Source organism: Anas platyrhynchos, chromosome 2 (genome assembly GCF_047663525.1).
Source record: "Anas platyrhynchos isolate ZD024472 breed Pekin duck chromosome 2, IASCAAS_PekinDuck_T2T, whole genome shotgun sequence".
Classification (NCBI taxonomy): Eukaryota; Metazoa; Chordata; class Aves; order Anseriformes; family Anatidae; genus Anas; species Anas platyrhynchos.
In genome coordinates this window covers 102,325,216-102,352,171 of record NC_092588.1, presented here as the reverse complement: position 1 = coordinate 102,352,171, position 26,956 = coordinate 102,325,216, and the positions used below count along the sequence as shown (strand labels likewise).

Here is a 26,956-nt window from a genome sequence, read left to right as displayed (position 1 = left end):
TTATGTTATCTAAATATTTTGTTTATACGTTTGCAGCATGTGCAAAATGTGTTTTCCCTTGTTTTCTGCTTTCTGGGATAATTTAGAATATTTCCCAAAAAGCTATGCAACCCCAAGCCACCTGCCAGATTCCCATGCATTATAATATTTTCGGCCAGCTGCTGTGGTAGCTGTTCATGCCAAGGGCAAGAATTCCATTTGCTCCGTTTTTAGCTTTCGTGCAGTCCAAAGTCTTTCAGCCTCTGTCATACTGGGAGCGTAAGGCCTGAATCAGCAAGAGTTAAAATAAAAGGTCAGACTTCTCAGAGCTGGTAACCAGTTGGTGGAGCCCAGGGATCGTGTCCTGGTTACGCACAATGCCTCCCCTTCCTCCTCTCCGCACTGCTCTGTCCTTGTCCTTTGCTGGGGACCTTCCAGGCAGGACAGTGAATGTATAGGCATCGTGATCCCAGGAAAGATTTTTGGCAGAAGTTACTGACATGGCTTATTGCTGGGAGCTGGTAGTGTACCACTGTCTGGGCCATTCTTAACCCCAGCTCTGCCACACAAATGCAGCTGAACTGGGTGAGTTGGAAGTGTTTCCTGTTTCAATAGCTAATATTGGCCTTGCCACACTTTTTTTTTTTTTTTTTTTTAAATATATAGTTGGATATCAAATAGTATTTTATTAGTTTTTTTTTTTTATTATTATTATTATTATTTTTTTCTGATGCCTAACAGTTTTAAATAGTTTGCTCTTTTCTGGTGGCCACACCACTTCCACGTCAGAGTATACAGAGATATTTGGGAGTAGCCTACTTCCAAATGACCATTTGTTTTGGGTGCCCGGTTCAAAACATGTGCTGGGTATGGGGTTTTGATTCTTCAGAAATTCCTGACATTCCCCTCTGGAAGTCAGATGTCTCAGATTTTTTTCTGAAAAAGTCAGTCCACAGTGTTCCAGGAAAATATTTAATCACATGCATGTTCACAACACAGAAAAAATACCATTGCAGCCTAAAGAACTTATTTCTGTACAGTGCTGATACAACGGCTGGTCATAATTAATGACCCTGTAGGCACTGTTAGAAAGCATTGTAAATGTGCACGTACAGAGACTTCCTTCTCAAAAGAGGTTTGGATATGAATAAAGTCATACCAGATTTGCTGAGAGAATTCAACTCAGTCAGTATTTTCTTTTGGGTTCTGATCTCAGAAATGGCACCACTGTCCAGAGAAAGAGAAGCTGGATGGAAGAAGTAGATAAGTAGATAGAGAAATATCATCCATGGCTTCACTTGCAGCCCTTCAAAATATGTGTTCAATGTGCACTGGGGATGCTCAGCAGCACCTGGCCAGATTGTTTTTTGTCTGGAGGGACAATGGGAGTTGTGAGGCAGAGTTGATCCAATGGCACATCCAGATATTTCCCTATCTAATGATTTTCCAAAGCCCAAATGACCACACTTCACAGAATTCAGGGCTGTGCAACTGCTGCCTATTGAGGAGCATCTGGAGCATCTCAAAGAACAGAGATTGGGCTTTTTGCATGACATTAAAAATTTAAATTCACTGTGACTTTGGTGAGCAATAGATTACAGCAGCATGTGTGTAGTCATAGCAAAACTACACAAAAGGAAAGGATGCCTCTGAGGTAAATGTGTTAACTGCTTGTCCCTTTTTACAGTGGTTGCTGAAAGGGGCAACTTCCTGTTTGTTGTTTTGATTTCAGTTTAATTTCTTTTTTGTTTTGTTGGCTGATGGATTCAAAGACTGACTTGGGGTACTCTACTGCTAGGGAGAGGAAATCTGGGGAACATGGCTGTGAAAGCAGGACAGGGCTCCTGTGTCATCCTCTCTTTCTTGTTTTTCAGTCCTTTCCATCTTCGTAGATCTCCTTCAAGGTACTCCAGATTTAGCCCTTTGTCACATCTACAGTAGACATAAAGACAGTCATTCTCAGGAAGAAGTGCAGGGCTAAGGAAGTTTGAACACTTGGACTGCAAACATAAAACCGTTCTGTTTTCTTCCTTGTGGGTATGTTAATCCAAACAACCTGTTAAAAAGCTGAGCCAGTTCTCACATATTTAATCATGTGTTTTATTTGGGCTTTGTTGTTATTTATTTATTTATTTATTTGTAATCTCTGCAAGTCTGAACAATAGATCCTATTCATTCCTACCTTTTTCTTGTTTGTGCTGGCCCTGCCTATTATCTGTGAAGCATCTCTCCCTGGTGAAGTAAGTGGTACTTCAGTGGGAATTCTTCAGCAGAAATGCCAGGGCAGAAACAGCATGACCATTTGTCTTAAAAAATAATATTAAAAAAAAAAAAGGATAAAGTACAAAAAAGAAATTCCAACTGCAGTTTTGCAGAAAATCTTTATTTCTGACCACTTCTCCTATATGGTATTTCCTTGTCTCTTCCTTTCATATCTCTCTCCCCTCCAGCTATGATTTATTAAATAAATGCCAAAACATTTTATTTTTCTTATATAATGCCTCCCACCCCCCCCCCCCAAAAAAAAAAAAAAAAGCAGTATACATCCTAGCAGTTATCTGCTTCGTGTCATATTTTAAAGTATTATTCTTACCGCACAGGAGTGGAAGACTTTCAGAACCACTTGGGAAGTAAGCAGTTTTTTCCATTAATTTCCACAGGCTTTGAACCAAACCTTTACCTTGTAAGATGTCTCTCTGCTCTCTCTGCTGCAGTCACGGCCAACAGTCATAACAAATTCATGGCAAACTGGATTGGCTGTTTTGGTGAAAAGTGTTTAGTCACAGAGTGTATCTGAAAGGTAGCACACCTGCTTTCATCTTCTCAACCTCCAAACTCAGAGTATAGGGTGGTCTGGGTTTGCTTTATAAAGTGTGTGCACAAATATACATAGCTGCATTTTAACAGCATAGAGTAAATCTTGTGTTCTGATGCACCCTTACCTTGAGTGGGATTTCACTCTGTCAAATCCTGTTTGTTTTGATAGAGCTTATTGGATGATTAACTGAAAGACATGAGTAAGGTTGAAACATTGTGGTTCTTCAACCATTTTTTTAAATGTATAAGGTAGGACCCAAAGCTTATGGAAGAAATCATTAACATAGAATTATTTATGTTGGGAAGATCCTCTGGTTATCTAGTCAAAAAAAAAAAAAAAAAAAAGGTATCATTCTGTTGTTTAATTATAAATTTAACTTCATATTCTTTTCCCAAGTCCTGAAGAACACTCAGATATCTCATTACTGGGATAGACCATGCAAGTTATTAAATGAAGGCATCTAGAAACTGCTTAACCAGAGCTTATTCCCACTTGTGTTTGATGACACTTCACAGAGCCCATTCATGAGACACCTAAGGGTGGGAACACAATAAAAAAGCAGTTTCTGTCTTGATGAACTGCAGCAAAATGTACCTGAATAGACTGACTGTAATTCATCTCCATCAGAATGAGAGCTGGGAGTTGGGTCTTACAAGAAATTGCAAATGAAATTTGTAATCTCAAAAATTAGTAGCATTTGTTTTATTGTGTCCCACATGTAATGACATAATGCATAAAATGTCCATTAAGCTTGGAAAAAGACTTTTTTGGGTGTTGTATAAGTTTTAGTGAGTATTAGCAAAGCCTATTGTTGTAGCACATAGTTCCTGCAGTTGCACTAGTATACCTGAAAAGTTTTTGACCTTTTTATCTTCTCAAATGTACTTAAAATGGTATTCAAATGTGAAGTGCAGTCCCAAATCTCAGACTTCATTTTGAGTGCTAACTTCTACTCACTGGCTGCCAGGATTTACTCCTTTGCAGCCCAAACATTCCTGGGCAGGAAGCTTCATGTCTGCCCAGCCTGTGGTTTTTCTGATTTGTATATGAAGTACTAGAGGGACTAACTGGTTTGATGGATGAGAGGTGTCAAAGTTAGACCATATGGCCTGCTTGGTCTCTGCCTGTGTCTGCAATTGCAAGCAAAAATATGCTGCTTTTTTTCCTCCCTTTGGAGTTTCTTTCAGGGATCCCATTACTGTGTATGCTTTTACAGAGTCTATAGTAATGGAGAGGCAGTTAAAATAAATCCATGGGGTTTAAAGTTGGCAGCTAGAGCATGCCTATACAACCCTGTATAGAGTTGTATGTGAACTAGTCTTTTGTCTTGAACTTGATGACATGATGTCTGTTGAGGACACAGATCTTGTAGCCTTCCTCCCATCCCAAATTTCTTCAGATGCTCCAATCTTAGTTCAATCAACAATGATGTCTTTGATGCTTAAAGTCAGAATTTTTTATTGTAGTTAGATCTCTGTCTCATACAGATACTCCAAGACAGCCAAAGAGTATGTAAAGGAGATTATAACTAGCTGTCCAACTTCCAGTGCTGATTAACTAGTTTGCATCTTTTTAAGCTAGAGCAAGCCTTCCTGCAATACAGCAATGAACAGCCCTCCCAACCTGACCTCAGGAGAGCTGTGGTGTTAGCACATCCTCAGAGATGAGAGGACAGTCTCGCTGGTAGCATACACTTTCTGCAAGAGACTGGAATCAGCAGATCTAGAAAACAAATACAAGCAAATCCTGATGTGTTTGTTGATATAGCTTTAAAGCTCAGATGTTCAGACGGAATAGTGGTACCTCCTTCTCTGTGCTGATAGCTGCACTACAGTAAGAGATGAGAAAATACATATGTGTATGTTATTTATTTTACTTTTAGTGTAAATGCTTTGATTCTTATGACAAGAATATGTAGTCCTCAAAAGCTAAGGTAATGTTCAGAGTTAATCTAAAAATCTGAGGAAGGGCCCAGGGACTAAGATACAAGACAAGTTGTGTGATTGAGGTTACATCTCAGACCCAAGGCAAAGGGGTCATGCCAGAAGCAGCAGCTGAAGCTATAGGGAAAGCCACCAGGTTAGTGCGTGCTACCAGTGGGCACAAAGGTGCTCTACTTCATGATGTGAGAATGAAGCTGGGAGGGGGTGTTCACCTTATCACAGGAAGGCGCGTTTGAACATTCAGGAGAATGTATCTGTTTTTTAGTTACAATTTCATGCAAAATAATCCATGTTTCACAGGCTTTTCTGCATACCCTCAGTGATGATTGTGAATTGTCCATTAAAAATATAATACCTTAGTAAAGTGGATGCCAGCCCACAGAATTTTGCTTATGTGAAGACAGGTATCATGCTGGGTCAGAAGGATTAATTGAGCTCTTTAGAATTCCCTTTGATCTGCACCTGAAATACGCTATATAATACCTCTGACCTGATTATATTTTAAATCTCAATTCCTCAAACATTTGGACTCTGCACTGTCCTCCCAAAGGGCAAATGCAAGCTCATTAATTTTGGGGGTTTTGCTTGTATCAGCTCCTTTATTTTAATACCACTCAACTATTACCTGGTCAATTTGGTTCCACTTACTGTACCAAAAAGTTGGGGTTAGCACTTAGAGCGAATGTTATTTCTGATAACTCTATTCATCATTTTGGCACTTACCCAAAGGTACAATTAAATCTCTATTAAAACATTGGGAGTCTGGAACACCAATCTTTCATAGATCATTTCATCAAGAGTCTCAAATAACTAATTGCTTGTAAAGAGGATGAGCCAAAGCCACTGGTGGGTATTTATGCATGTATATAAAAATGATGTGTATGAGATTTTTTATGCTCTCACAGGTGGACTTTTTCAGGCTTTTTTTTTTTTTTTTTTTTGTAAAAGGTTAAACATATGGTTAAATTAATGTATGTTTACATGTTCTTAGATGTTCTACTGAAGGAAAAAGGACAAAAAGTTTCAATGGAAACTTTCTATGGTTAGGTCTAATCATTTTTAAAAAATGCTGGCTTTATAGCTCTGTAAGATTTGCAAGCAGATGTATTCAAATCAGTCAACTTCTATTACAGGTAACTATGGGGTAAATATAAGGGTAAAATAATTCAAAAATGGATTCAAAAATAATTCAAAACAATGAGAAAAGACAAGGCTTCAACAAGGAAAGAAAAAAGATATATTCATTCAAACTTTACAGAAACAAAGGAATAGAGTATAAAACATCGTTCTTTACCTGTGTTCAAATTAATGTATTTACATGAAAACTTTTGTAGTGTTTCTTAAGTAAGTAAGAAATCTAAATTATGTTACTGTCCATCACACCAAGTAGAGACCGACCACTTCAGTACCCTTTGCTACTATATAAATGCACTTCACTAGTTAAAGTCCAAAGTGAACAAGACCCTAACAATATTTACTTTTCTATTTAAATGAGAGCAGATATTTCTTCTGCACTTACATGCATGTACACATGTAACAGTTATTTTCTTTGTGTTCCTTTTCACAGTTCTTACTTATGCAGGACATGATCTGTGCACAAGACACATATTCTGGCAGCAGTACAAAAAAGGTGCAAGCAAATGTGTAGAGGGTGTTTTTTGAGAATCAAACTGCTAGAGCTACAGCCTTTTGGGAACCTGGCAACTATATGCAACACCACACTGGTCTGTTTTTAAGATGGATGTTCTGTTCCAGAGCCTTCATGTGAGATCCCTGTCAGCTTTGCATATACAGCTTGATTATGCTCACAAAAACAATGCAATGTATTTGCGTAATAATACAATTGAAAACAAGCACAGTGCAATCTTTCTGTAAAGCTTTTTCCATGTGGCAGGGAGTTCATACACATGTCATGGGAATCACTAGGCATCACAGTTTGTAGTTTCTGAATGGAGAACTCTGTCACATAAGAAAGTCCTGGTCCTGCTATGATCATCATTGAAGAAATGGTTCTCCTCACACAGAACAAGAAATTTGCCAGTATCACCTATTACTTGTTACTATCCAAAGATCTTGTGCTGAGTGGAGGACAACAAGAGAGCAGAAAATAAGGGAAATGTGTAAAATAATTCTTTTAAACTATTTTTAGAAAACATTTGACTAAATTGACAACTGTGATGTCTCTTCATAAGGCAGGAATCTCCAAAGCTGTGGGAAGAGGGTCTGCCCTGTGAGATGAGAAGGTGTCGGAACTGCTGGAGATTTGTACCATCTCTGTGCAGCTTTGCATCTCTTCTTTACAAAGGGCCTTGTAATATTGCTAGTTTAAGAAGCCTGCAGGTGCAGATATAGAGAAATATTCCCACTCCTAGACAGTAGAGCGTAAGTCATTCAATGCCCTTCGGACTAAAATCTGTCATTTTTTGTGCTCAAAGTGTGTGAACTAATGTGAGTACTGGGTTGTGTTCTACCAAAGAACATAGTCCATCAAAAAGTGTTTGTTTCACTTTCTGAAGAATGGCATGAGGGCACATAGAGATGTTTAAGGGTACAAGACCACTCAGGATAGTTTGGAAGTGCAGTGCAGACTGAAAAGAAATAACTTTCCCTGGAATATTCAAGACCAGGTTGGATGGGGCCCTAAGGAACCTGATCTAGTGCATGGCATCCCTGACTGTGGCAGTGGGGTTGGAACTAGATGATCTCTGAGGTCCCTTTGACCCATGCCATTCTGTAATTATATGATTCTATGAACTCCAGTGCCTCATTCATACTGGTTTGTGTACCCTGCCCCAAACCTTGGGGATGGTTGATTGATGGTTAGTCCAAAACAGAGCAAGAACTCAACAAGGCATGACTAAGGATATAGTGGGATAGGCTTACTCCTGGCCTTTTAATACCTAACACGAGAAACATACCAGTAGCATCCTCATCAGACCTAGCCCAAGCCACTGCATCTTAAACATGACACAAGCCAGGTTAATATATCACTGTCTACACGTCAGAGTGGAGATACAGCTTCTGTCAGCCAGATGAAAAGGCATTTAAAACAGCATTGTCCTTTCCTTTCCTTTCCTTTCCTTTCCTTTCCTTTCCTTTCCTTTCCTTTCCTTTCCTTTCCTTTCCTTTCCTTTCCTTTCCTTTCCTTTCCTTTCCTTTCCTTTCCTTTCCTTTCCTTTCCTTTCCTTTCCTTTCCTTTCCTTTCCTTTCCTTTCCTTTCCTTTCCTTTCCTTTCCTTTCCTTTCCTTTCCTTTCCTTTCCTTTCCTTTCCTTTCCTTTCCTTTCCTTTCCTTTCCTTTCCTTTCCTTTCCCTGTCCTTCTATGCACTATGCTTCTGTGCATAGTATCCTGGATAAAGCTTATCAAGTATTATATCCAGTATATCCAGTATTCTAAATTTCTGATTCTTGGCTGTTTCCAAACTGGAGAGCAGTCAGTCACTCTGCTGACCCCAGCACCTGAGGTGAGATTTCATCCCTTGTCTTCCCTTGCCCTCTTCTCTAAACCTACAACTCCTCTCCTTTGCTTAAATCCTTCTTGTACCATCTCTTCATGATGTTATGGTAGCCCCTAACAGCCAGCCTGGAGTTGGGCTCCCAAGAGATATTCTTGCAGTCCCTTTAACTCAGGAGTGGTACAGTGGTCTTACAGCACAGATCACCCTCTACAGACCCTTCCAGCCTGTCTACACCTTTGCTCCCGTTACAGACAGACAGCTTCACCCCTGCAATACAGTCTTCTACAGGATGCTCTGACTCCCTCCCTGATTTGTATGATAACTGGCACTAGACATTTAATCCCCTAAACTACCAAGATCACTTGCAAGCATTTGGGGAGGGTGCTGCTTTTCTGTCTCAGAAAGGTTTGGTTTTGACTCCTCTTAGCCTAACCTTATCCCATATCCTAGGCTGTCTGTTCTGCACATAGAATAAAAAAGGTTGTGACTCTCCAAAGACCCTCCCAGGTTTAGAGGGGACAAATAAATAGTGATGTGTTTTTGAGTGACCCCTGGGATCTATCATGTTCAGGATGCGTATTTCCAGTTATTTCTGATTACCCAGTTTGGTAGCTTTCATGTCCTTTCATGCTTTGCCTAAAGGGAAAAGATTATTCAACTATTAGGTCATCTTGTACAACTGTTTTTCTTTCTCAAGAGTTCTCTTTTCCAGAAAGGTACTTCAACCAACATTGTAGCAGAGATTCTTAAAGGATGACATACTCTTAGTAAGCTTACAGGCAAAGCGAGTGTGACCCAACACCATGTCGTACATAACAAGAAAAAAAGGCAACTTTCTTTTGCAGTTGTCTATGTAGCATCTTTCTAGATATTTCCTAACAGACTAAATAGCAATGTTTTTTCTCTGCCTTTTCAGTGTTTGTACTCACACAAATATTTTTGTGTCATTATCTTTTGTGGCATCAAGGTACCAACAAAAGACAGTAATACAGAAAAAAAAAAAAAAAAAGTCCATTTAAATATATGGATTTGCCAAACACATTTCCAATATAGCAAAGACAATTTCTGTCCTGTCTGATATTGCCAAAATCCTAATTCCTGCTTCAGTTTTAAATTCACAGCAATACCACTTTACTCTATGATAGCTTTAAGATTCAAACACTGAGAGGAATCTTAAGCTAATGCTTCAGGATGTGGGAGGTACTCAGCACTCCCACAGTGGGGAGTCAGTGGTCACGGTCACTCCTGACTTTGTATTGATGTGGTATCAAAATGCAATAATGAAACTTGTTTTCATGAGAATTTTCTTGCTGTCATATTGACTTCAGAGGTTGGGTATGTTGTGTTGAGCATCCATGATCTGGGGGGCAACACTGGGGCTCAATTTTTTTTTATGTCTTAATGGTTGCTCTATGGTGGCTGTGCTGTCATGGAACTAGTTGTGCAGACTGAGGTACCTGGTAGCACTGCCTATCTCGCTTTCCCCTCAGTGGCAGGAGCCCCACTAATGCCCTGCCACTGAGGTCCAACAGACACAGGTGTCCATGCATTCTTCCCCAAGCTCCCCTTTTGCTTCTGCCTACACATTGCCCTCCATGGCAAGATAACCAGCATGCACACACTGGCTTGTCTTTCACCTAAAAGGCTGATCAATAACCAGTTGCTCTTTGCAGTAAACTTCTTTGCTTACCCGGAAACCTAAAGGCATTTAATTTGTCACCTATGGTTTTGCCTTGGTCCTGAGGATGATTTCATGTGCTAGGTGGTGATCCATCATCTTTGAATCATTCTTTCCTAACAGGTGTCATTGTCTGCAGCTCCACCCATCATCTCAGAAGTACCTTTTCCTTGGTGCTGGTGCATACTATGATTTCTTCATCATCATACTGTTAGTTGGGGACTGCACAAGGTTTTTTGTGGAAGCTTCTGGAAGAAGCAGACAGACAGACAGAAGGAACTGTTTAAGCAGCAATAGATGTTGTCATACTGCCCCTGACTCTTATATCTTGACAGTAATCCTCATTTGAAGTTTTGGTAAGTGATTATCTTGTGTGCTGTTCAGTTGTCTAGTTTTACTTTATCTTGTTCAAAAAATTCAAGCTCTGTTTATCATAAAGCAACACTTAACCTGTGTTCTCCTTTGGGAATATTTGATTTGCAAGGCCCATGACACTTATTTTGGAATGTATGGAGGCAATGTTGTTCATGAAACAAGATACTTCCACAAGGAAAATAAGCAATGTACAGAAGGCCATATTTGTTGGTCTAACTCTAGTCATTACTTTAGAAAGATAGAACTATTCACAACCAGTCAAGTATGAGGAAGTGTCACTGCTTGATGAGTTGGCAGGACTTGCATGTTCTTTTACCATCTTTGGCTGCCTATAGATAAGTTGGCTGTGATGCAGGATGGCTACTGTAGTCTCTGACTTTGGGTGGAGTAGCCCAATAATACAAGAGACGGTATTTCCTACTGGTTAGGGAATTTGGGAGGGTGGGGGGAAGGAATGTCAGGAAATAAATAAATAAATAAATAAATAAATAAATAAATAAATAAATAAATAAATGACATTTACACAAACAGACTTACACACAAAGATCTGTGGCCTTTATAACACAGCCAATGCACTTGACTGTAAGGCAAAGCAGGATGAAAGGAGCTATCCTGTGTGAGTACATGCAGACCTTAATCCAGTAGTACACATCAACAGCTAGAGCAGCCAAGGGTCAATTTTCTTTGCTTTCCTTCTCTCCTCCCCCTCCAATGAATCCAGAACCATAGCTTGGAACATGTAATTGTCAGCAGTTGCATCCACAGCAAGTTACCGTGCACCTTAAATGAAGGGGAAGGAAAATGGTATGTACCGTCAGAGGTTAATTTGCTATGTATGATGGACCCTTGGCCTACAGTAAGGGTATACAACTTCATAAATACAGGTTATTTTGGGGTGAGTTGGTCTGCAGAGAATTCTCCCTCAACATTCAGTAGGCTTCATTGTTGTAGAAACTGGGTTAGGTGTCCCTAAGCAAGGGACATGGCAGTGGTCATGTCTCAAGATGCAATCTAATTCTTAACCCATACCTAGGTCACACCTAACTCATAGGTCCAAGAACTGTGGGGGTATATTCTGGTTCCCTACAGTTCTGTCTTGCAGTGGGGTTCTCTGTTTACTTACATGTAGATGTAAACTCCATGTGTGTTTCCCCAGGACTGGGAGTTTAGGACACCTCTGCATAGCCAGGACATCCATACTGTAGCTGCCTTCTCAATGGGGATGTTCAAAGGGCTTTTTTCCTTCATACCTGCTTGCCTCTTTGCCTAAATGGAGGAACCCAAAATCTTTGAGGTTGTTAGATCTGTCAAATCAGATTGGTTGGCCAATGGGCTAAAAGATTATTTGGAGGAGACTGACTTAGTTTATGCATACACACAAATACACACACACATGCACTATGTATGATTACATTAACCTCATTGCCTTAGGAAACTAAGCTACAAGGTGCATGAGATCAGGTTAATAGGAAAAATAGTATTCCTCACACAGACAATATAGACAGCTAGTTAGGTCTGTTTGTACTACTGGTTGTTCACTGACATCAAGAACAAGTTTTATCAGCAGAGCAAAAGGGATGAAAGAAACCCACCTTGAAAATGTACATAAGTGACTACCATATTTTTGAAGTGTGGGTAGATTTGTAATACAATATACACATGCAGGTGAACAGAGCAGCATATATAATTTTAGTTATGTTACTCAAAACAAGTAGAATCACTTTTATTCTCCTTGCAGAAATAAAGAACAATATATTTGAGGTTTGTGGTGGGATTGTATTCCTAAACCTACCTATCTGAGTACTGTGCTCAATCTGATGAACAGTAAATCCATCCACAATATTTTCTTGTGGATGAAAAAGAATCCATTTCAACTATTGAAATCCATTTCAACTGTTGAAAACATGAAATCAAACTCTGGCCAAGCCAACTCATTCTAAGCATCCCCTTACAGATGATTATAGGCTATGTTTGGCGCTGCTCCTTGTTGCACATGGAACAAGATGCTGTGGCTGATCCTCTAACCTATATGCTGTCGTAGTGGTCACAGAGTGGTTACAAAATTTCCCACGGCTCCAGATCTGTTGTGTGGATGCTGGACAAGTGGTAAGATGCTGTTTCTAGTCCTAAAGTTTAGCCTCATGCCAAGTTTTTTGGGGGGTGACTTGTTCTGTAGATAATTCCTCCCAAGCATTTGATATCCTTCGATGTTGTAGGAATTAGGTTAGGTGTCAACTGAAATCCACAGTCCTGTTGCTGTAACTGTAAACTGCTGAAGTTAACTTGCAGACAGGAAGAATCAGATACATAAATTCATCTTGACTCACACAGTACTTGGTAGACAGTAGAATAGTATTTGATAAGAGCAAGGATGGCAGCACTTAGCTCTGAGTTATATCTACAGAACTATTTCCTTTTAAGTTTAAGTATTGAAAGTACTAAATTGTTGTGCACACCTAAGTTCATTATATTCATGTCTGCTTTCATAAATGTCTGCATTTACCTCTCCAAACTTGAGTTAGATTCTGGTAAGTGCAAAATATTGTAAAGTCAGTTTTGCATTCTCATAGTTAATGTTTTAATGTCTGTCTTCAGTTTTATGCTACCACAGATTTGGCAATTCACAGGCAAAGATTTTTTTTTTCCCAGCTCCCAATCATATCATAAGCTCCACAGGTTTATAAGCAGCATTTATTCTGATGGCATTCTCTAATGCAGAGAGTGGGTAGAAAGATGCCTAACAGAAGAGAATTGCAACTCTCAAAGACAAATTTAGCACAGATAATTTCTAATAGAATAAAGTTTTACTATATTGTGGGAGAAAATTTTCAAAGGCTAACTGGCAACAGATCGCAATTGTGTGAAAGCTGCTCTAAACTGTACATGCCAATCTGCTTGGGATTGCTGGAACTGAGCAATGGTCCAGGGAGAACTTTTCTTGGCATGCCCTGCTCTCAGCCCCCTCTAAATCTGGTCTTCACAAAGAAGTAGTGAAAAGAAAGGCATATGGAAATCTCTTCCAACTTGTCCTTGTAGTTGTCCTACAACTAACTGAACTTTAAGGGAAAGTTAGTTCTCGCTTTCTGAGAAGTAAAGCAGCCTCTGTGTGGAAGATGACCAGGAACATCTGATGTTGCACTGGAGGGGTTTCCTGGAATGAACGACCACAGTCCCTTTCTCTTCTTCCTAAGCAGATTTATTCATTAGAACCTGGTATTGCATGCCACAGGCATTCAAAAATGCCTCATATACAAATGATGTGATTAGTTTTAGGAGTCATGTCATCTTAATAAATATGGGTGCTGCTTTTCTGCCTTTTGGCAGTGCAAATACAGATACCCTTTTTAAGGTTTTATTTATTTATTTATTTATTTATTTATTTTTATGAGAGAAAAGGGATTTACTTCATCTATTTTATTATTTTTTACCAGTCATTTCAACACCAGTTATTCACCTGCAGAACCAATGAGTATGGCATTCTGTTTTAAAATATGTGGAATGGAGTTCTCTGTTAAATACTGGTAGAGATTTCAAGAAAGATAACATATAACAGGTTTCACACTCAAACAATTATCATCAAAAATATTTACAATCAAGGACTAAATGACATACAGCAAGACCAGTGACCAGTTACAGCACAACACTCATAACATGCATTGGAATCAGACAGACTTCAAAAAAGAATTCCAGACAGCAAGATTGAAATCAAATAATTCCTTTGTCAGATAAGAGCATCATAAAAACGCCCTTAGAGAAGTTTCAGGACCATGGAGTACTGAACATCTCTGAAAATTTGAAGGTTGTAAGAAATACAGGGAAGTATGGAGAGTGATCAGTGCATTTGTAATGGAGAAAGGAGATGGGGGATGCTCTAGAGTTCAAAATGCTTTTAAGGAAACTTAGCATAGTCAACCAGCAAAAGCTTGATTAGGAAAATTCTGTCGTAATGTACTATACATGTAGACTTGGCAAACAGACCATCTTACATCAAGACATTTTTACCTTCTGAGAAGTGCTTATCTCAGTTCAATTATAGTTTTGGACTGAACACAGAATTTTTAAGTTTGTACCACTTGAATGGAAATTTTTTTTTTTTAACACCCCTACAGCTGGCAGGCACTTCCATGGTGTTCAAATCCTACCATGGAGAAGAAAGACTCTGTTGACTCCTATGGGCTCTGGTTCAGGCCCCCCAGCAACTGGACACCTCAATTAATTTTCTTTTCTCAAACCAAACTTCCAGAAGAAGCCTCAATAGGTGAGTATCTCTGTCCTCCTGAAGCTGCATAGTCCAGAGCAAGGCCACCAAAGCTCAACTGATACATCCACCCTACCACAAGCTCTTCAGCAAAAAGCAAAAAAAAAAAAAAAAAAAAGAACTATGCAAAAACTATGCTATTCCTGATGCCTAATTAATATGGAAATTCTTGGCTTCAAATTGCTGGTGTGTGTTGGTATGCAATCTCCTTTTAATCAAGTGACAAAGGCTGCTTTTTTTTTTTTTTTTTTTTTTTTTTTTTTTTTTAATTCAGGCCTGGTAGCAAACTATAATAATTCACTAAGAGCACTTTTCAGATAAAGGTCTCAAATACCATGTTTAAAATTTCACAAAACTCTTGTGAGGTAAAAATTAATAACTGGCTTGCATTTTGCTCCAGGAAGGCAAGAGGCCATTCGCAAATGTAGGCCTTGGTGTTTTGTCCAGTGTGAATACAAGGTAGCTGGTGTTGAGTTGCACATGTATGTTTTGCCTGCTAGTCACAAGCTTTAGCCATTGGGCTCTCCTGTCTGGAGTGATTGAGTGCTGCAGTCAAGGTGTACTACAGACCGTAGCACAGGTCTTGCAGAAGAGGCAGGCTCTGGCCACCAGGCAGACTGGCTTTTGTTGTCTTTCTTGAGAACTTTTTTCCATAGTCCCTAGTTAACACTTGGAGGTTATAACAACCTAAGCAGTAAACAGAATAAAATGCAGAACTCCTAATAATAGTCACAATGGACTGAAAAATACCAGCTTTAATCCTTTCTGTGGCCAGTTTCTATATCCAGCATCTATAAAACATTATTACTGAAGTATTAAAATATAGCAGATGTTGGTCAAGCATTTCTACAGACTTAAAGCCATGCTTCCGTAACCCCCTATTCCTCGTGGAGTAAGCAACTGGGGAATGGCAAAACTTTCTTGTGTGTTTTATGAAGGTAGTAACCCTTGAGTGAGCTGTTTTAAGAGCAAGACAAATTCTCTTCTGAAATGATTAGCAGAGGAAGCCTCTGTAGGAAGTTGCTGACCTGCTGCAGATGCTTGTGCTCTTCTACAATTATCCCATCTCTTGTAGCTTGTTGGCTTAGTAGTGGATCTGATGTCATTTGGGAATGCTTGCTTTGTTTTTGGCAAGTTCAACTCACTTGGCTTCTTGTGAGTTAGTGTGTATGGATCGTCTATTTGTGTTGTTTGTACCATGTTTTATCATGTGATTTCTCCTCATACTGCGTTAAGCAACTCAACTAGTTATCTGTCACATTTGTGCACAGGAACGTTGAGGCAAGCTTTATTTTTTCAAATACAAATACTAATCCATTAATTAAATGTTTATATACAATAAAAAAAAAACAGGAAATTATTTTCTGCCAAGAAGTATATAGTATAAGAGTATAAAAGAGAGTATAAAAAAAAAAATAAAACTGTTGTTAAATTTAAACACTACTTTTCTTAAAATCATGGACTATTTATATTCCTATATACAAAAAGTCAGTCATATTCCTAGAAAGTGTTTAATATTTCTGAAGCAGTTTTAACTCTTACAGGATTCTCCTTTCCTTATCTTTTTCTACATGCAGAGTGATGTGCTCTCTTCAGGCACTGTTCTTGTATGTACAGACTGAGTCATCCATTCAGGGAATAGGAAACATGCTCGCACTCTGAGTCACTGGACAAATACAGAATGCCAAGCATCAAAAATGTAGAAGAGTCTTTGCTTCAAAGAACTTTCTGAAATTGAATGTTTCTTAACTATTACAAGCAGTTGTTGAGCAATTCTGACAAATCTGTAAAATTCATCACTGTCTTGAGGATAGGAAAAGGAGCAGTTCCAAGAACAGATGAACTAATGAAACCTAATTTCCTATAAATATCTATTTCATGATTATTGTCTTTGGTGTTTGAAGAGGATAAGATTGGTGGAAACTTGCTGCATTGCAGAACACTTCTCTCTGAGGGGACTTTATGGAATCTAATGAGAATTATGCCAGTCTTTCTCACTATAGACACATTACTGGGGTGTCTGCTGAGGTAAAATTTGTCAGTACACTCAGAAATTAAGGTGGGTAGACAGATGGACACAGAGCGCTACAGTTAGGTTAATCTATGTAGTCTCTTTTTCTTCTCAGAAAGCAGGTTAGAAGAACCTTATATATTTGGTAACTGGCAGTCACCAAACTAGAACTGGTGCCTGAAGCATTAGTAGTAGCAAGGAGGGAGGTGCTACTGGAAGAGAAATTCAGGGTGATCCTGTAATGCCTAATGTGCTGAAAGACAAAGCAATAAAGTCAGTCAGACAGTGATAAAGTTATTTGCCTGCATATGAATATACGCTTAATCTGTAAGACTGCATTACCTAATAAAGTAACAGTTTCATTCAGAGTCAAATGCAGCCTGGTAGCTTGAGGAGTAGTTTCCTGTATAAATCCACAAAAGCAATGAGAAATTGAACTGACCTGGTTATGCCTGGTACTGTCTGGTTATGGAATGTCCCAAAGCATGCTGAGATGTTTGTGTTCAGTCACTGATCATTATTTGAGCACTTTTTTTATCTTTTTAATTAACTTTTATATTATTATTATTTTACATAATTGCTATGAATAGCTTCTGAATTCAAGAAGCCATATAAGGTGCAAAGTTACCTTATACTATTTCTGATGATGAACAGCACTGCTCATATGTGCCTGAACTCTTGTCTGCATGACAGTATGGATCAGTTAGAGTAAGGAGCCTCTTCCTTTTGGGGTGGAATAACCCTCAGCTTCTTACTGTAGTCAGGACACTGCAGGTAGTGTAATTGTACCAGTTCTGTTTAGTGTGTGCTAATTGGCTTGGCACGGATGGCAAAGATTTAAAACAACCTGCATAAAATTTGACAGGAACGTGACATGAAATTTGGAGTAAAGGCCTAGAAACTGGCCAGGTTGTAGAGAGGTAGAGCATCACCAGAACTATTTCTCTTAATGTGATGTTTAATTTCATGTGTTTGGACCCCTCTTTGTAGATTATCTAACAAGCAGACATAAAACAAGACTCGGTTGTGTACCACATGTGAGCTGCTGTATGGCTTGAAATGGTGAGGTGTACCTCAGACAGTAAAAAGATTATTGCTTGTATAAAGATCTCAGCAGAAAGCCAGCTGCAGTGCCATGTACTCATGATATGCTATGCCTGTGAGATTTGTCTCTGATGAAATAGTATTAATAACCTGATCTCCTGCAGGAGGACTCTGGGAGTGTGAAAATTACAAAGCATGGAACCATCTGGAATAAACTTTTCAGATTGCTTGTAAAATTGTACTTAAAGTTGGGGAAATTAATCTTCCCCACAACAGGTTTTCCTTTTGTTTTCTTTCTCCTCCCATGGCTTTTCATTTCAGCATTTCCAAAGATAGCAATTTAAAACTCTGTGGAAGAAGCCAGGCCACTCACTGCTGATGAAAGTGTTGAAGGAGACACGCTTCTGGAACCTGGCCACAAGCCACACTGCGTTTCGTCTAGCAAGGCTCAGAGTGTTTTCTCAATGCTGTTAATTATACAAGGCCTTGAAAGAAGAGAGCAACTATGTTAAATAAAAATCCAAATTCTCTAGAAACTGGGAACTATTTTCTCTCTCCCTCTACTGTGAATATTAAGTTTTCTGTCACTCTCTTACCCTAAAGAATTGCTAGCAGCGCCACAAGCTCTTGAACATCCTGGGGGCCTCCTGGCTCCACTGCCAGCCACCCCAAACATCTCAGCCCAGGAGCAGCCACACCAGCAAGCACGGAGCAAAATGGCCTGCTGGTTGCTTGTGCGCACCTGTGCAGACCTGCGCTGCTATTTGAATGTGCACTCTGCAAATACTGGCAGTACCACCCAGACTTCATTAGCCTAAGGTGATCAGTACATTTCTGTGCATGGGAGTGTCTGCATTTTATGTATTACTATGGCTTGCCTGGGTGTGTATATATTTGTTTGTGTGCTTGCCCTGTAATGATACAACCCATCTTGCATGTATATTTTAAAATAATTTATAAAGTGAATGTAGGTACCATTATCTGCACCACACGGCAGAGGAAACTGAAGTGGAGGGTCGGAGGTTATGCCCTTTGCTGGAGGATGCAGAGCAAGTCATTGGCAGGCTGGGACACCAGATTTCTGGCATGAAGCCTGCAGTCTCCACTAAGCCACGTTACTTTCTGTGTTTATTCATTTTAGGAAGCATCATGAATTGTAGATTATCTAACATGCATTCATTCCGTTGTGTTCAGAAAGCCCCATGGCACTGGAGAGAGGAAATTTTATTCCTTTGCCTAATGACCTTTGCCACTGCTGCTGCTACTGACAGCAAGACTTGAGATCAGCAACAATTTGTGTTGACTAAAGTCTGACCTGCAAATAGCAGCTAACAAGAGCACTTATGCATCCTTTACCAAATGTTTGATGGAGTGACCTGCCAAGTCCAGCGACATTCACTTCCAGTGACCATAGCAGGTGGTCAGAGACCCAATTATGACCTGGAATGCTAAACTAGAGTCCTGCAGAGGACCTGATCCAGCAATTAGTCCAGACCTCTGCCTTGCTGCAGGTTTATTTACAGTGATCACTTGCATATATTCATTCTGGAAATTATTAGTTTTGTTTAGTACAGTAAAGCTTACTGGAAAGCAGTTTTTTGTTTGTTTGTTTGTTTTTTTGCTGTTTGATGACTTTCAGGTTTTGAATATGAGTGCACTTTTTCATTCAGAATAAAAATTTTCACCAGATTTTTCAGTGAAAGTTTGAATGAATCTCTTCTGGGAGTGACAGATTTTGTCCATGACATCCTTTTAATCTTTAGGCACAATAGTAGAGGAAGTCTAGAAATAAAAATAATTCCCAACCAATAAATTGAATAATTTATTTTTCAAAATGTCTGAAACAGACCAGAAGGAGTATTTTGGATTTATTCAAAATCTTTGGGAAAATTGAAACAGCACAATGCATTTTCAGTATGGCCTATTCCGTACTTCTCACAGAAAGCTAAAATTTGCATGACAAATGTGCCCACCTCCAAAGTAGACTGTAAACTGAGAGAACCAACTAAATAAATCACTTTGCAAGAGACAAGTACTTTCCTTTGGTCTTTTTTTAGACTGCAAGCCCCTTAGGGCAGGGATAGTCTTCTTTTTATATCATCTATTAGGCCAACCCACTGCTGAAACTCCAGAAGTAATAGTTTCTACCAGACTTGATTCACATCATAAAATCAGCTTGTGCCCTCTCGTTGACACCTCTACGTAAATAGGAACTGCACAGATATTTAGACTGGATGTTGTTTCATTTCAAGTGGAGGTAGACAACACTGTGCAGACTGTGGCATTTGCTCATTTAAATAATGTTTTTTATTCCTTTCTCAGCTCTCTTAATCACATTTGAACATCTCACTGTAGGTTGTGAACTGCAAGCAATACATGAAATTAAAGTAGTCAAAGAACCTAAGTGTACTTTTGTGATATATTACATAAGTTAATTTCAACACTAACCCATCTTTAAGCTGTGAAAAAAGTTCAGTCACACCAAAAATAAGTAAGAAAAATAAGAGATTTTTTTTTATGTGAAGATAAGGTGGACAAGCTTGAAACAAACTCCATTTCTTCTCTTTCCCCCTCTGCCTTTCTGCCACCCCTTCAGTACTCCCCCCCTCCCCAGTATACACACACAAAAATCAATTACAAACATAATTCATGAGACTATAATCTGATTGGTTTGATCTCTTCTTTTGTAGTGGTGCTAGCAGACAGGTTGGACCACTGGGCATAGAGAACAGAGCAGTTTCTGATTTACTATACACTCTGCTTTTCTACAGTAAAAAAAAAAAAAAAAAAAGTGCATGCAGAAGTCCTCAAAGATACAATGCTGTCTCTTTTCTTTCTCCACCATAGCAAACTGTTTTATGAAATCTGCTTGAGATGAAGGAATGTCAGGCAACAAATGTTGCTGGTCCTAAGTATCCTTGTCTTTTGTGAAACTGTTGGGATCTGTGGCAGTGTGCCTATGGAGGACAGTCTCCTAGTACTGCTTGACGCTGTAATGCTTCTGCACGTGGATGTACGCATGGACAGGTTTGATAAGGAAAGAGAGGAGTGCATTCTTTAAGTAACCTGTCAGTATCTTGTTCCAGCCATTTGATGGAAAATAAGGTGAAGAGTTTGTCCTACAGCCATGTAAATCAACAGGGTTGTGTTAACTTGGGCAAGCTTTAATACAGACTGAAGTGCTCTGCACGGCTTTCCTTATTTTGCTCATTGTTATGCATTGTTTTCCTAATATCATGCATACATTGTGTTAAGCAGAGATTTACATATTCAATATTATTAAGATAGTGCTCCACATTAAAGGCTGGATTCCGAAGCCTTTACTCATGATCAGTAGGTCACTCCTCTGTGAGTAATATCTTGGAGAACAGGGAAGCTCCTAGTGAAATGAAGCACTATTTAACATGGGGTCAAGCTTTAGAGCCTATCCCTATAACATTAGGAACAAATGTTGTCTCTTTCCCTCCTGTACTTCTGTATTACAGATTCTGGCTGGGTCTGCATCACACAGGAGTGATTTACACAGCCAACTACAAGAAGCATGTGGGTGGCAGCCTGGTATCAGAGCTGAACTGGGGGAACACGACACAAATATCACCCACCTCTCATGGATATCTCAGAAATCTAGCAGCCCTTAGATGCCTGTCACTCCTCAATTATTTTCTGCAGATTGATGAGCGTGTGGCCCACTCCATGAGCTCAGTGAGAGAGCAGCACCTGAGGGGGCACCAGGAAATTCACTCCCTTCTATTCAAAACAAGCTCTGGTGGTGGTGGATGAAGGCCATTCCTTCAACAGAGGAAAGAGAAGAGCTGTACTGTATATGCAAACACCTGAGAAGATGGGAAAGAGTGCCTAAGGACTTCCACTTTTGCTTTCTAGCTTCAGTTCAGTACAATGGGAAATCAGCTGTACCATGTCAAAAAAAAAAATGATGTTTCCATGACAATTCTCCCATCACTCCCATCTCCCAAAAGCTGCTGCAGTGTTACACCTTTTTGGAGAGACTGATTGAACTTGTGTCCTTGTATTTAACAGTCCTCAAAGAAATTGAAAGCTCTGATAAATTCATATTTTTTGCTCACGTCTGTCATGACATGCTGTGTTGATGAGTTCCAGAGCTAAGCTGGGCACTGAGTGCAAAATCACAGCTTTGATAAAATAATGTTGCTCCTGACTGTGGGCTACGGGGCCTGCAGGAGGTGACCCGTGACCTCTGCTCTTCTTGGGCAAGTGAGTTTCCCAACGTCCTGGCCCTGTTCCCAGCAAAACTTGTAGCAACCCTGTTGCTATTTGGGTGGGAGGTAGTTATTAGCATCAGACCCAGATTTATAAAGATACTGAAGTTTTTGGTTCCTACCAGAATCAGTGCTAGGATCCTCACTATCTTCTTAAAAAATAAAATTTAAAAAAAAAGATCTGTGCTGTGTTGCATATGAAGTCTAATCTGCTAGCTTTGAGTTGAGGCATATTGGTGAAACATTGGAAGAGAGCTTGCAGGACTTGTTATACTTGTTCTGTGAATAAGACAAGGCTTTCTATTTCCCAGACCATCGTTCTGACAAATTTTACAGGCACTAAAATAAACAAACACCTTTCCTAGGAAATGCTGCTATTAAAAATGATCTGACTGGATTTTTTTTTAAAGAAGGGAAGAGGCTCAAACACATCATTCCACTCTGATTACCAGTGGAGGGGAAATATTTGTGTTTAGGAGTTGCCGGTAGGCTCATGTACAACCATTATGCAGTTAAACCCCTCTGAGCTCATTGCCCTCTTTCACACTGGGCTCTCTCTGAGTAGCCATAAGCAGGCTCCACATCTGTACTGACTGCAGCTGGAGCTTACAACCTCTGTCCCTGCTCCCCCAAACATACAAACCACTGGCCTCCCCCAAGCTTTCACCCTGCTTCTAACCCCTCCTAGAAAATGAAGTGTCAGATGTTCGTATTAATGTAGTGGTTAACCAGCCTGTGGTAAGAACCCTTTACCCGACCAGCTTGATTTATACAGCACTCATCACCACACCAGTAATTAAGAGAGTACAGAACAGCAATACCAATGCCATATTGCATCGACTTCGCCATCTTTCGATTTCAGGGATAAAACGCCACTCAAGAAATGAGAGTGCAGCGGGTCTTTCAAACTGTAAACACCCTCTTGGGTATACCAAACCAAAATTATAGTGAAAGGTCACAATTTTAAGCATATTTAACATTCCTAAAGCTTGACCTGGCTGCAAAGCACCATGTAGACATTAAGTGTTTATTTCTAACAATGACACTATTTGTGCTACCTGTTATCCCTATTTTGCAGGGGGGAGGTTGGGCTGAGGCAGTCTTACAGCTTAAAAGGCCCTGGCTCCTAGTTCAGCCTCCAAGTTTTTGGTCTGCAGAGGAAGATTTTCCTTATTCGGGAAAACTTTTTTTTCCCCCCACTTTTTGCACTGGTAAGGCACACGGGTCTCCCAGAACGGCAGTGACAAGCTCCCACTTGTGTTCCTGAGTGTTTCCATTGCAATTCTTATTTTCCTTTTGCTGCTTTCTCTCTGCTAAGTAAAGCTTGGCGTTCAAGTAAGGTCAATCTTCTGACTCTTGAGAAACTGGAAAATAAATGCGACCTCCTTGGTTTCTTTTCCCAAGGGGAGTCTGTGTGAGCTGGCCGACTCTGCAGGGAAGCCCTCTGACTTCTGTGTGGGCTTGCTCAAGTAGGTCTGGCTTCTGTTGTACTTTATGTTAGCTCAGGGGTGAGATGCAGAGATAAAAACAGAGGTCAGGAGCAGATCTGTGAATGACAAACATCAGGATCATGCAGCGCATATGCCTCTCCCATTAGCCATAACAACTTTCTTAACCTTGAACCACACTGATGTCCTGATACAGTCTCTTTGAGCTTTTTAAAAGAAAAAAAAAAAAAAAAAAAAAAAAAGAGATTTCAGAGATGTCAGACATACTACATACTCTAGAGTTTTCAGACATACTACAATGTACTCCAATTCAAATAAGGTCATGGAGTTGCACTCTCTAAACATGTCATTATTACTGAGGTGCTAGCAAGGACATCAAGGTCACATTTCAACTGTTTCAAGTCAGGCCATGGCAGCTTCTTGCCAGCTTCCTGTTTTTCAGCCTGGAAGGAAGATTCATACAGCCACTCAGTCTATTAGTCCCTATCCCTGTTAACTAATTCTAACCAAATTCCATGGAAGAGTAAGGACATTGCAAACCATGTGAAACTTGGCAGTAGGTAGAGACAAGAGGATGCAGCCCACAGCAGCTCTCTGCTCTGTTGCCATCAGCCCACATGGCCAATTAACTTGCATCTGTCTCTGCACAGGTTTGCTCCAATCCTGCTGGCATTGCAGGGTACAAGAGGGTATTGCAGATGACAAAGAGCAAAGCAAGAAAGCAGAGTCTTTTGTAAGACACCAGCCAGCTATAGTTCCATTGCTCAGAGGCCCAGGCACTTGCTTTCCTTCTGCTGTGGCCATATAGAAAACAGGCAAGATTTTAAACCACTCATCCATTTGCAGGCTTGTCTGCAATTCCTGCAAGATCCTCATCTCAAATTAATAAATTAGGCAATGTGAGTAATAAAGAGGCATTTGATCACCCAAATAAACCAGAAAAGCCAAAGTATCAGTTTGCACAAGCAAGCGCTCACTGGCTGAGTGAGGCCTAGGCAATGTAGCGTGAATGCATGAAGGAAGAAGATTATTGAAGTTTAAATTGATAAAACCTTGAGAAAGCTTGAGTCATCAGTGATAAATTTCAGTGTCTTCAGAGGAAATTAGTTTTAAAGGAAAAGAAGCTGTTTTAGGATGTATTTAAAGTATCAAATTGCATGTATTTATGCCCAAGTCACTTTCCCACTCCCACAGACCGGGAATAGAAGTTGTGGTCCTCGTTTGCCTCTTTGAAAACTGCAGCATCAGTTCTTTTACAGTCAAATAAGCAGTGAGCTCAGGAAGGAAGTAGGTCTGGAGAAGTTAATGTTTTTGTGATGGGTCTGATTTTTTCAATTGAATTGGGTCCCCAGATCTGCAGAAGTGGCTGGGAAAGGAAGTAGTACATAAAATGAAATTATGAGGAGCTTGTAGTTATGGAGCTGCTTACAAAGACGTGGTGACAGAGAATCTGATGTAGCCTACCCAGTTTGACCCATCTCAGAACAAAAAAATGTCAGCAGACAGTTTGCTTTATTTTCCTATATCCCTGGGCTGCTTTCTGGTATGCTTTCCATTATATCAGGATATTGTGTTCGTACCAGTGGTGCAGGATATCGCACGTTGGTAGCTGGGGGGTCTGATGGAAGCTGGGAGTGTGCACATGGAATTGATTAGAGGTTAGCTTTCTCTCAGTGGCAAGTCACGTGGGTAACATCTGAACCTGGGTCTGGAGGAGAGGAAGCTTTGGAGACAGCTATATCTTAATTACCTCTGTAAGGTTTACTGAAATGCTCAGAGAATTGCTCATCTGTCTGAACAGAAAGGGAGTTACTACTGTCAAAGCTGCTTGGAGCTCAAGAAATAAATACCAGGGAGCTGAGATCAAACAGATATCCTGAGGTGTGCTGGGGACCATGTTGTAAATAGGGAGGAACAAAAAGCACGGAGCATTCAGGTGACCCCTTTCAACCTTTCTTTGTATCCATGTTTTGACAGCAGCTAAAAAGTGATGTCAGCCTTTGGTTATCTGGTCTGAGGATTAAGTAACTTTCCCTCCATCCTGTAGCGCCACACAATTCCTGAGGATGCAGTGGCTAGCCCTGGATCCTGCCCTGCCCACTGCTGTATGCTGCCAGACCAGCTCTGCAGAGCTTTCATGCTGTTCTCAAAGGTGGATGCATCCAGTCCTTTGTTTTCATTACAGGTCTTTTGTATGTTTTGTATTACCTATGGTTACTTTGTCTAGCTTATCTCTCAAATTCTCTGGGTAAAGGGGAAGCTCTTAGCATTCTCATCCCACCACCATTTTCATACAGGTTTTCTAGGTAACCTGTGAAGGTCTGGGTTGGTTTATATTCTGGGTTTGCGGTCAGCCCAGGCTGGAAACCTCAGCGATTGGTGTTTGGATCCTGGTCCCATCTTGCCTTCTACAGATTAAAATTTATATAGGAAAACAAATTTAATTTATCTTAGTTTAGTTTATATATATATATATATATCAAATTGTGGTCAACAGGGGCAATGGCAAAGATAAAACAAGAGGAAGCAAAAAAGGAAGAGTGCAAACAAAACCCATTTGTAGAAGCATTTTGGTGTCGATCAGACACGTGCTTTTGAATGTAATTTCCACTTACGCTTTGATTCCCTTCATGGTGCTGCCTTGGGGTGCACAAGCTGGGTTTCTTCCAGATCAAACTAAACAGAAAGGTGCACTTCAGGTGCAGGCATAGCACACCCCAACCACTAATACACATTCACTCCATAGTATGACGCTGGAGGCAATCTGAGCTAAAATGTGCAGGAACAGGGACGATGTCAGAGCCTCTGTATCAGATATTTTACTTTACAGATCCAATCTTCCAAGGCCACATTACCTGCTCAAATCTTAGCTTTCAATATTGTGTGTTGCTACATTGACCGAGTTGCAGTAAGACATTCCTTAGGGGCATTTACATTGACTCCTCCTCATTAGAAAATAAAGATATCATTGCTGGGAAGCCAGGCTCTTTGCAGCCTCTCTGGTCTCCACAACCTGTTCTTCCACTCAGTTCTATTTGCTGAATCTCTCCAACATGCTGCAGAAAGCAGCTACTTGAGAAAAACTTTGGAAGTTACAGCTATCATAAAGACAAAAGGAAACTGGTTGCCTGGCATGGTCTTAGGGGATTTGTTTCAGCACAGTTGCAATCTCTCTGTGATATAGTTTAGATTAATCATACTGAATTCTTCAGTGTTTGCTACATATGTCTTTATTATTTAGCTATACAGTTCTAAATAAAATGTGATGGATTTTTTTAAACATTATGACTTATTTTGCTTAAAATAGAAATCACCATCTACTTTATCATTAAAATGCTTTGGGGACACAACCTTAAAATACATGAGAGAAAAAATCCTTTTTCCATTCTCTTCAGTGACAGCTTTGCTATTGAACCAAGATTTCATGTGGAAAACACAAGGTAATGATTTAAATGGCATTTCTCTGGAGTCACAGCTAAACAACAAGCAATGAAGTGTCTATGATTGTTAGGGTGCTTATTATAGTAAAGAGCTGGGAGAATAGAACTGATGATCATCTTTGCTTTTTTTGGCTAGAAAGGAAAATTTGCCTACTGAGATACTCTGTATTGAATATGTGGATGCTGAGATGAATGAGAAACAGAGTTGCTGACTTTGAAAAATTGGGAAATAGGGATGGCTGTGTCATATTGGTAAATTATGCAGTG

The 26,956-nt window shown here is 39.8% G+C and overlaps 1 long non-coding RNA gene across 4 annotated transcripts; it reads left to right on the top strand.

The window, feature by feature from the left end:
• Positions 1-290: 290 nt before the first annotated feature.
• On the top strand, positions 291-23,480 carry LOC106015508 (uncharacterized). 4 transcript variants are annotated; one of them, XR_001187592.5, is made up of 6 exons: positions 291-564; positions 1,854-2,016; positions 9,999-10,231; positions 12,205-12,356; positions 14,360-14,508; positions 17,885-23,480. It is a non-coding gene; the product is annotated as an uncharacterized lncRNA (long non-coding RNA). The 4 variants fall into 4 exon arrangements; XR_002399828.4 differs by having other exon boundaries at positions 16,086-23,480; XR_011806851.1 differs by having other exon boundaries at positions 14,360-23,480.
• Positions 23,481-26,956: the final 3,476 nt, after the last annotated feature.